The following is a 9,512-nucleotide window of genomic DNA, read 5'->3' as shown; positions in this document are numbered from 1 at the left end:
GGGGATCCACCTCATCGGGACTCGTCAACCCCCGACCTTCCGGCTTGTAGCATAGTGCCTCAACCAACCGATTTACAGAATATAAATAATTTAAACATATTATATTCATGATAGGAACATAAGCATCGTTTTGCACGCTGCTACACCCGGGAAATGAAAATCAGATTACAGATTTCTTATTTCTCCGAAGTGAGTTCATCGCGTATAATCTGACACAAGGAGCTGGGAGCCGTGTGCGTTCTGTATTGATTCCGCATCAGGAGGGGCTAGACGCTTTGCAGCCTGCCTCATGTGGTTCTCCTGGTGTAGCCTCAACAGTCTGCTGGGGCAACATATGGCTCACGGCGAGAAGTCGCAAACGGCAGATGTTTCTATATATTCGGGAATGGTTACCTTCTGCTTCAGGAGTTCGGGCAATTTAAAGTGAAGGACGCGTTCTTCTTCCAAGTTATGTTCAGCTTCAGTAAACTGCATCAACAAAATTTCGGTATTGAAACAGACAACTGCTCTGTGGAAGATATAAGGGTTGGATCTAAATGTGGTCACATTCACGCTTCGGTCGCCCCCCCCCCTGAATAACCGTGCAGCAGGACTCGATGTGATAAGCAAAGTTGTCGCTGTTCTTAATAACTTATGGAGGAATGGATGGGAGTGGTCAGCTTCATGCCCCGACCGCTTTACTCTGGGGTAAAGATCCCGGGTACCCATTGGATAGGAGGCTGGGTGGGCCTCAGTCGGTCTAGACACTGTTGAGAAGAGAAAAATCTTGTACTGCCGGGAATCGAACCCGTAGCCTAGTCGCTATACCGACTCTTGGACCGGATGTGATGGGAAACAATCCCATAAGCAATTGCTTTAGTGACTGACTTGTCTACGTGATTTTAAGAATTTTAAAATTTGTTTTGGAGAGGTCTTTATACAGGAAATCTTGGCCTTTACGCCCTGTTAATATATATGAAAGGTAGAATGGCATTAAGTGTAATAATATTATTAGTTATGTAAGTCAAATATTTTGCCTTGCATGTTTCGTCCACTAGTGAGTGGCCATCTTTAAAGGGGCAAACCAACATTACTAAGCAAATGCTACGGGACAGATGTTGATATTAAAGCAAAGTAGTTAAAACCAATTAAAATAAGTTAAAGTAACTATTTTTAGCTGTCAAGACAAGGATGTGGTTACGACATTCGTAATGGTTTATACAGTTGACAGCGTCGAGTTTTATTGATTCTAATAGTTGTAGGCCGTATATCCGTTTCTACAGTGTTGCTGCTTGCTTTCCTGTGCAGTACGTGGTAACAGTCACACTTAAATGGTATTCTGACTTTTTTATATTATGGTAGAGCTGTTACGTATAGCTCGGAGATACTTCTTATGCGGTTTCTGCGACATATATTATTAAGAACGTAAAAAGAGTGGGGACTTGCGTCACAAGAGGCCGGAAGACCAACATCAGAGATTACAGTAATTGAAGGTACCGTCTTCTGGGTTGTTGCCAGTATCAAACTATCACGCGTAGCATCCCAGAATAGGTACTTTCTTTCATTGCTAGTGGGGTGGGAGTAAGTCCCTTGTACTGCGGCCACTTCTGGCCTATTGTACCAGCCCCAGATGATAGGTGAGGGTGATTGTGCAGCAATTGGTGGAATGAAGATTGGCAGGGGAAACGGAAGTACTCGGAGAAAACCTGCCCCAGCGCCACTTTGTCCACCACAAATTCCACTGGACCAGACCCGGGATGGAACCAGGGCCGCCGCGGTGGGAAGCCAGCGACTAACCGCTTGAGCTATGGCGCGGCCCATATATGGTACCTCAGTCACTCCCGTGTGAACCTCAAATATCACATTACAGAAATTCAGAATAAGTGTATGTTTTTTTATCCATCGTCCAGTGTTCGAAAAGCTACAGAACAGAATATTTCGGAAACTGGATGTGTTTCCGTCCTCGGGTGAGGGGCAAGACACCAACTTTGTTGCGCCCCTTAGAGGTTAGGTCTCGGCAAGTGCCCCCCTCCCTCACCTGAGACGGAAGCAGATCCAGTTTCTGAAACGTTGTGTTCTCTAGGTTTTAGATACCGGCCGATGGACGACGTCCAAAAAGCAATAATTTTGCGTGTTATACAACATCGTCAGAACCCTTTAGAATCTAATCAGAATTGTTTAGTGTACTAGGCCTTTGCGGTCTAGTGGTCAGAGTTCCCGGCTACTAATCTACAGGTTCTGGATTCGATTCCCAGCGCTACCAGATTTTCTCAGAAGTGGTGTGTCTGGAACGGAGTCCACTCAGCTTCGTGAGGATAACTGAGGAGCTACTTAAATGGAGAAATAGCGGCTCCAGTCTAGAAAACCGTGATTAACGGCCGTGGGAATCCGTTGCGCTGACCCCGCGACACCCTCTATCCGCTAAAGTTGGCACTAACTTCGCCGACAAGCGACGGTCGCTCGCGGACTAAAGGTCACGGAGTTTGTTTTAATGTCCTGGCTTTAGTAAGGATTAATTTATACGTAAACGCAAAATGAAATTACACGTTCAGATTGTAGTAACACCATACAGTCTTGTAGGCTGAAACCATCTGCGAAAGTTGCGACAAACATTAAAAAGAAACTCCACACACGCGGCGTAGCACCTATATCCCACGCCCTATTTCACGGCTACTGTCGTCAAAACTAGGGTGCTGTCACAACAGAGGTCATAACTAAAGAGACAAATTCTATGTACGGTAAAAAAAGCATAAATACAATTTCCATACGAGTACATAATCTACACAGCGCCAGTAATGATGAAATGGAACAGAAAGTGTGGCAGGGAACACGGGACTCTATATCAAGTGACAAATTAAATGGTTCTATTTGTCCATGACTGTTTTTTAATTCGCTTAGTGGGGGGTGGAGTCCAACTGGGTCCACTCGGCAGGTGGGCCGCTGATTGGCCTACTGTACCTGCCCTGGGTGATTAAGATGGAAAATTTTGTGGAATGAAGATTGGCAGGGGAAACCGAAGTACTTGGAGAAAACCTGCCCCAGCGCCACTCTGTCCACCACAAATCCCACTTGACCAGACCCTGGATCGAACCCGGGCCGCCGCGGTGGGAGGCCATAGACTAACCGCTTGAGCTATAACACGGCCTTCCATGACGTTACTAGGTACACTAAGATAACATCAGATATAACGTTTTTATATCCGGAAAATAACCACATCCGACAACCTTTTGGGTCAGAGTTTCCGGGTTACGTCAAAGATCACGTTTCATTCAAAACTCAGATTTAGAGGAAGTTAACGTCAGTCGTCTTTCTTTTCAGTGTATATGTGTAGGGTTTGAGGTGCTCACAGCTGTGGTTACGCTTTCACGCTGGTATCTTGTTCGGCTTATTCGACTCTTTAAGTTGGAGGCGATGTTCTTCCTAAACGTCGGTTTACTTTCAACTGACGACATATCCCAGAATATAGTACCCTTCAGTGTCATAGGTCTCCACACCCAAGCACAGGCCTGCTTTTACTTTTGACTGTTTACAGGCACAGCTGTTCTTGACAGGAAGAAAATCAATAAGCCGAGGGAAAGTCGTCACACGCTCGTAAACATGTTCATGCAGCAACTGTCGGACCTGAAGTTACATTACAGCAGTCATAGAAGCCCAGTACTGGATCCTGTCCCGTGTCAGATGAATCCAATTCATCTCTTATTACCTTACGAACGATTAGTATTACAATCCGAATTCTGTACTCCGCTTCATGCTTGGAGACAAACGTGTCGAGTTACTTGCTTTACGAATGTGGTGCAGGCTTTTGGAGGTTGCTACACGCGGTTACCCATGCAACACCATAACTTCTTCTCTGCTGAAACCTCATATCATGTTTCACTTCGTATTTTTGTCACGTATTGTTCTCCCTGGCACGACTTCGTGTTTCGAGAGCACAGTTTTGCAACACCATACCCCATGCTCAGAGTCAAGAGGCCTTGTGTGGGTGGCAATCTCAGACTTGACACGAGCCTTCAGTTTGGGTAATTCCGGCTGTGTTTGCCTGTCATTCATATGTAGAGATATATGTGAAGCGAGACGAGCCACTGTCGACTGTTAGTTAACGTGCCTCTAATCCTTAAACTGTTGCATCGAAGGCCGTCATTGGCCAAATTGATTTACCTTACTCGCATCACAGAAAGTGATACAGTTATGTAATTTTAAATTAAAAATATTGGAAAAAAAAATACATTTTAATAGCCTGTTGAATCCTAATGATGCAGCCAAAGAGGACGATTATTTCTTGACGTGGACTAAGTCTAATATACCGCGGCGGCCCGGGTTCGATCCCGGGTCTGGTCAAGTGGGATTTGTGGTGGACAAAGTGGCGCTGGGATAGGTTTTCTCCGAGTACTTCAGTTTCCCCTGCCAATCTTCATTCCACCAACTGCTCCACAATCACCCTCACCTATCATCTGGGGCTGGTACAATAGGCCAGAAGTGGCCGCAGTACAAGGGACTTAGTCCCACCCCACTAACAATAAAAAAAATCTAATATAACAGCAGTGGGATTAAGGAGATAATAGTCGCTCAGCTCGTGAGGAAATTTCTCCCCTCTGGTGAAACTCGGACGCTCATCAGACTACAGTACTTAAAAGAACCGGCTTCTTGACTCCAACCTGAGACAAATAATCTGGTCCAAATCGTTTTACATTATGTAGTCAGATCTAGTTTAATATTATCCTCCAGTCTAAGTCTCCAAAGTTCAAGTCTTCCCTCCATCCCCCTAAGGGTAAAAGGTAAAGCTATCCCTGTAACAGGCCGTGCAGGCCCATAGGGTTGTGAGACGTCGAGGCTCCCACATTTTCCATACAGTCCACTCTCAAATGGCGGTGAGGTTGTCAGCCTTAAGCCTCGGCCCCCCTTTACCCCCAGGAATATTCCTGGTACTCATTTCTGTAAGAGGCCGAGTCGACCCAAGGGCCATAGAGCGGCTAGGAGAGGGTAAATTGAAAAATCCAATGACCTCATCGGAAATCGACACCGCGACCTTCCGGCTTGTAGCACAGTGCCCCTCTCCCATTCCCCGTGTTTTACGCGTTCAACCCACAGAATCAGTATTTGGGGGGGGGGGTTCACAGATTAATAAATAAGGAACGATAACAAAACGATCTGTTTCAAATTGGATTATGACGCAGTGTAGTCTGGTAAACGATTACTAACGTCGGGGTTGGCTGACGGCAGTAAGAACCAACGACACGCTGGTAACAATTTACCAGACTACACGGCGTCACATCCCATAAGACCTGTCTTAAAACGTGATAATATGCCTGAGTCTTCGTACGCATNAGGCGATACGTTCCTCCGAAACGTCGGTTAACACCACATATACACAGTGCCAAATATCAGAAGACTGCTTTCTTCATAGTCACCGCCGTGAAAGCCTCAAATCTTACACGTCCATAGTTGGCTAACATAACTGCGAGCCGCATGGAAAGTTATAACATGTGCTCGCGACTAGGCTGGAACCTCGGCTCGCTAATGTGGACACAGCCTAACATTGCATCTGTTTGGTCCACACCTTTAAAGCAGCTTAAAACTGGAGGCGCACTTCCCACTGTACAAGCAGGCTTCGTGTATCAAACTGACTTCTTCAGTAGGTTTCACTATAAAGTGAGCCGTTTGACAGTGAGGGGGGCTTACCGGTATCGTTTTCCTTGCCTTAACAGGTGATGAATGTAAAGTTGTCCCTGTGCTTAACTAATTAAGCACTGCTCCATAAAGGCGTATGGGGGAGCGGATGTATAGATCCACGTTTTCTTGAACTCAGCACTAGTTAGACGTGATTGTTCAGCTTCACGCCCCGGCCGCTTTACCACCAGAACCAACTGTATAGGAGGCTGGATGGGCCCCAGAACCGGTCTTGACGTGGAGAAGAGAAAAATACTGCCCCTACCGGGACTCGAACTCCGACCCCTCTGTCGTCCAGCCCGTAGCCAGTCGCTATACTGACTGCGCTATTCCGTCTCCTGCTTATCATGTGTAAATTCTATATTTATATCATTCGTGCCCGTAATATTACTAAACGCAAAATTATCGCGTCAGTTATGCTGCATATGTGACTTACCGAAGTGCTGGTCAATGGAATGTGAACCCAGCCTCATCATCTGCTAATTTATTCGGAACCCTTACTGAGAAGACGTAAATGCGGAACTACCCGATTTTTGGTGGCATTTATTACCAAAAAGAAATTTATTGACGATGTCGTGAAAAAAAAAAGTCTGGGTAATATAAATAGGGAACTGTATACTGCCGGTTTTGCAGGAATTAGGCGAAAATATTCATAATAAATACGTAAAGAAGTTAATAATGAACCCAAATAATGCATGCTTGTAGAAATGAACACAAATGTTTCAAATATAGCCCAGAAATTGAACCGTAAGCCCACATTTTTGCTATATTAGTATCCTGAGTAAAATTTTTATTAAATATTAAAACAGCCAATGCAACACACCACCAGACGGGTTCGAGGGGTGAAATCCTTTCTGAAATATCTTGGTCGGTATAAGATAATAAGTTTCTCTCTTACAAAATATAAAAAATTTGTCTTGTAAGGACAGCTGTGTAAACAGCAGCTGAATTATTAATCAATGTAATAGTCGTTCGTTCCAAAAAAACAAAATCCTAGGTGCATTTTAGCTGTACTCGTCAGTACAGACACGCCGAAAATGCCCTTAAAAGACCTGCTTTGGGCCAAAATTCGTGGCATTTAAAACGTTCTTTCTAGAAAAATGGTGATGACTTTAAGAACAACTCTATTTTGAAACTCCTTCCTTGTTATATTTGAAACGTACCGCAGTTTGTCATACTAACACTTCAAACATACCTCGATAGCAAAACGTTTCATATCCGCAATGGTGGACACTGCTGAAATCCACATTAAAACGGAGAACATGTCAAGGTCTCTGTTACGGTGAGCTACTAAGGGGAAACACCATTTTTATTTGATCACCATCTACCTGTAATTCTTACCTGTGTAAAATTCTTGGGCAACTCTTTGTCGCCTTTCAGGGACAGAACGCGTCAGTCACTTATACTCTCACAAGTTATATTACTTGCCGTTGTTACCGAGTTATCAAATATACCGAATTCGTCGAGATCACTGTCAACAACAAAACAAAAATCGGTATTCAGTTGATGTACGACCTATCGATTGCACTACCATGCAGCTACAGCAGGAGCCGCGGACAAACTGAAGAGACCGGCCAACACAACGCACCGCAGGATGGCTGCCGTGCTGCCTCACAAACCGGGACACTCATTTTACCCGCTGCTCTCTCATTGGTTGCACGCAGCGGCCAATCACATTCATATTTCCCCATGACATCATTTTGAAAGTAGATTTCCTCGTTTCAGTTCCTAACCGCCTTTGAACTAGTTAGGCTAGCTAAAATATGTTCAAATGAAACCTATAGTTAAATCCGTATCGGAAAACATTCGTCTAAAATGGTCTAAAACAAGGAGATGCTTTATCGCCACTGCTTTTCAATTTTGCTTTAGAATATGTCATTAGGAAGGTCCAGGAAAGTTGTCCCTGTGCTTAACGAATTAAGCACTACACCATAAAGGCGTTTAGGGGAAGAGATGTATAGATCCATATTTTATTGACCTCGGCACTAGCTGGGGGTGAGTGGTCAGCTTCACGTTACTGCCACTTTACCCCCGGGGAAAGAACTCCTGTACCCATTGGATAGGAGGTTGGGTGGACCCCAGAGCCGGTCCGGACGACTTGGAGAAGAGAAAATACTTGACCCTACCGGGACTCGAACTCCGACCCCTGCGCCGTCCATACCGCTATACCGACTACGTTACCACGGCGCCTAAACCAAGTGAGACTGAAATTAAATGGGACACGTCAGCTGCCGGTCTATGCCGATCATGTGAATCTGATAGGAGACAACAGATACCATGAAGAAAAACACACACTGAAATTTAATTGCCGCTAGTGAGGAGTTTGGTCCAGAAGTAAACACAGAGAGAACTAAGTATGTGTTGCTGTCTCGTCACCAGAATTCAGGGCAAAATCATGACGCAAAGATAGGAAACAGATGTTTTGAAAATGTGGCACAGTTCAAGTATTTGGAAACGACTATAACAAATCAAAACCTGATTCAGGAAAAAATTAAGAGGAGATTGAATTCGGGTAATGCTTGCTACCATTCATTGCAGAATCTTTTGTCTTCTCGTCTGTATAAAATCGTAAAAATTATAATACACAAAACTATAATTTTGCCTGTGGTTCTGTATGGGTGTGAAAGTTGGTCTCTGACATTAAGGGAGGAACATAGACTGAGGGTGTTTGACAACAGGGTGTTGAGGAGAATATTTGGACCGAAGAGGGATGAAGTGACATGAGGTTGGAAAAACTGAATAATGAGGAGCTTCATAACTTGTACTCTTCAAGTATAACTGGAATGATCAAGTCAAGGAGGGTGAGGTGGGCAGGGCATGTAGCTCAAATGGGGCGAAGAGGAATGCATATAGAATATTGGTGGGAAAGCCAGAAGGAAAGAGACCACTGGGAAGACCAAGGCGTAGGTGGATGTATGATATTAAAATTGATCTTGGAGAGATCCGATGGGGTGGTCTGGACTGGATTGATTTGGCCCAAGATAGGGACCAATGGAGGGCTCTCGTGAACACGGTAAGGAACATTCTGGTTTCATAAAATGCTGGGAAATTCTTGAGTAGCTGAGCAACTGGCGGCTTCTCAAGAAGGACTCATCTCCATGGACTTAGTTAGGTAACCGTTTCTGAATATGTAGCCAGACCGACGGAAGGTAATGCTCGCGGGTGGGATGAAATTTTACCCACGTTGAGTGAGTCCTAAACATTTTGTGACACGGCGCATTTCGTTCGATTGTACTTTCAGGTGGTTACGACGTCGTTACAACTCGGGATGGCGGTCCACACTGCAGATGAATCTTTGTAGAACTCTGCTTGCTACCTGCTTCATGCTCGTTTCTTTCTTGGCCTGTTATTCGACACTGAAGATGGAGGCGACATGTTCTTCCGAAACATGAGTTAGCTTTCAGCTTGCTACAAAGAAAACAAACTCCGTGGTTTTAGTCCGTAAGGGAACTATACAGACCGAGCGACCGCTCCTTGTCGGCAAAGTTAGTGCCAGCGTTTGCGGATAGAGGGTATCGCGTGGTCAGCACAACGAATCCCCACGGTTTTCGAGACAGGAGCCGCTATTTCCTTGAAATAGCTCCTCAATTATCCTCACGAGGCTGAGTGGACCCCTGTTCTAGACCAACTACTTCTCAGAAAATTTCAGCTTACTACACGGCGTTGTATTTCAGAAAATAGAACTCTTTGTACAGTAATTGCTACTGTCTAGTTAGTCATTCAGTGAAGTTGAAGTAATTACTATGGATAGGCCGCACCATAGCTCAGGCGGTTAGTCGCCGGTTTTCCACTGCGGCGTCCCGGGTTCGAGGCCAGGTCAGTGAACGTGGGATTTGTGGTGGACAAAGTGTCACTGTGGCAGGTTT

The 9,512-nt window shown here is 44.9% G+C and overlaps 2 protein-coding genes across 3 annotated transcripts in view; one reads left to right on the top strand and one right to left on the bottom strand.

The window, feature by feature from the left end:
- The window catches only part of LOC111864434 (protein unzipped), a 56,940-nt gene extending 49,701 nt beyond the window's left edge, over positions 1-7,239 (bottom strand). The window contains exon 1 of the mRNA XM_023851671.2: positions 6,988-7,239. The gene's annotated coding sequence lies outside the window, so the exon portion shown is untranslated. The remainder of the gene's footprint in view (positions 1-6,987) is intronic.
- The window catches only part of LOC111864433 (mitoguardin), a 182,355-nt gene that overhangs the window by 129,143 nt on the left and 43,700 nt on the right, over positions 1-9,512 (top strand). The gene's annotated exons all lie outside the window — the stretch shown is intronic.

The sequence above is a fragment of the Cryptotermes secundus genome, unplaced genomic scaffold (assembly GCF_002891405.2).
Source record: "Cryptotermes secundus unplaced genomic scaffold, Csec_1.0 scaffold609, whole genome shotgun sequence".
NCBI lineage: Eukaryota > Metazoa > Arthropoda > Insecta > Blattodea > Kalotermitidae > Cryptotermes > Cryptotermes secundus.
This window is presented reverse-complemented; position numbering and strand designations above follow the sequence as displayed.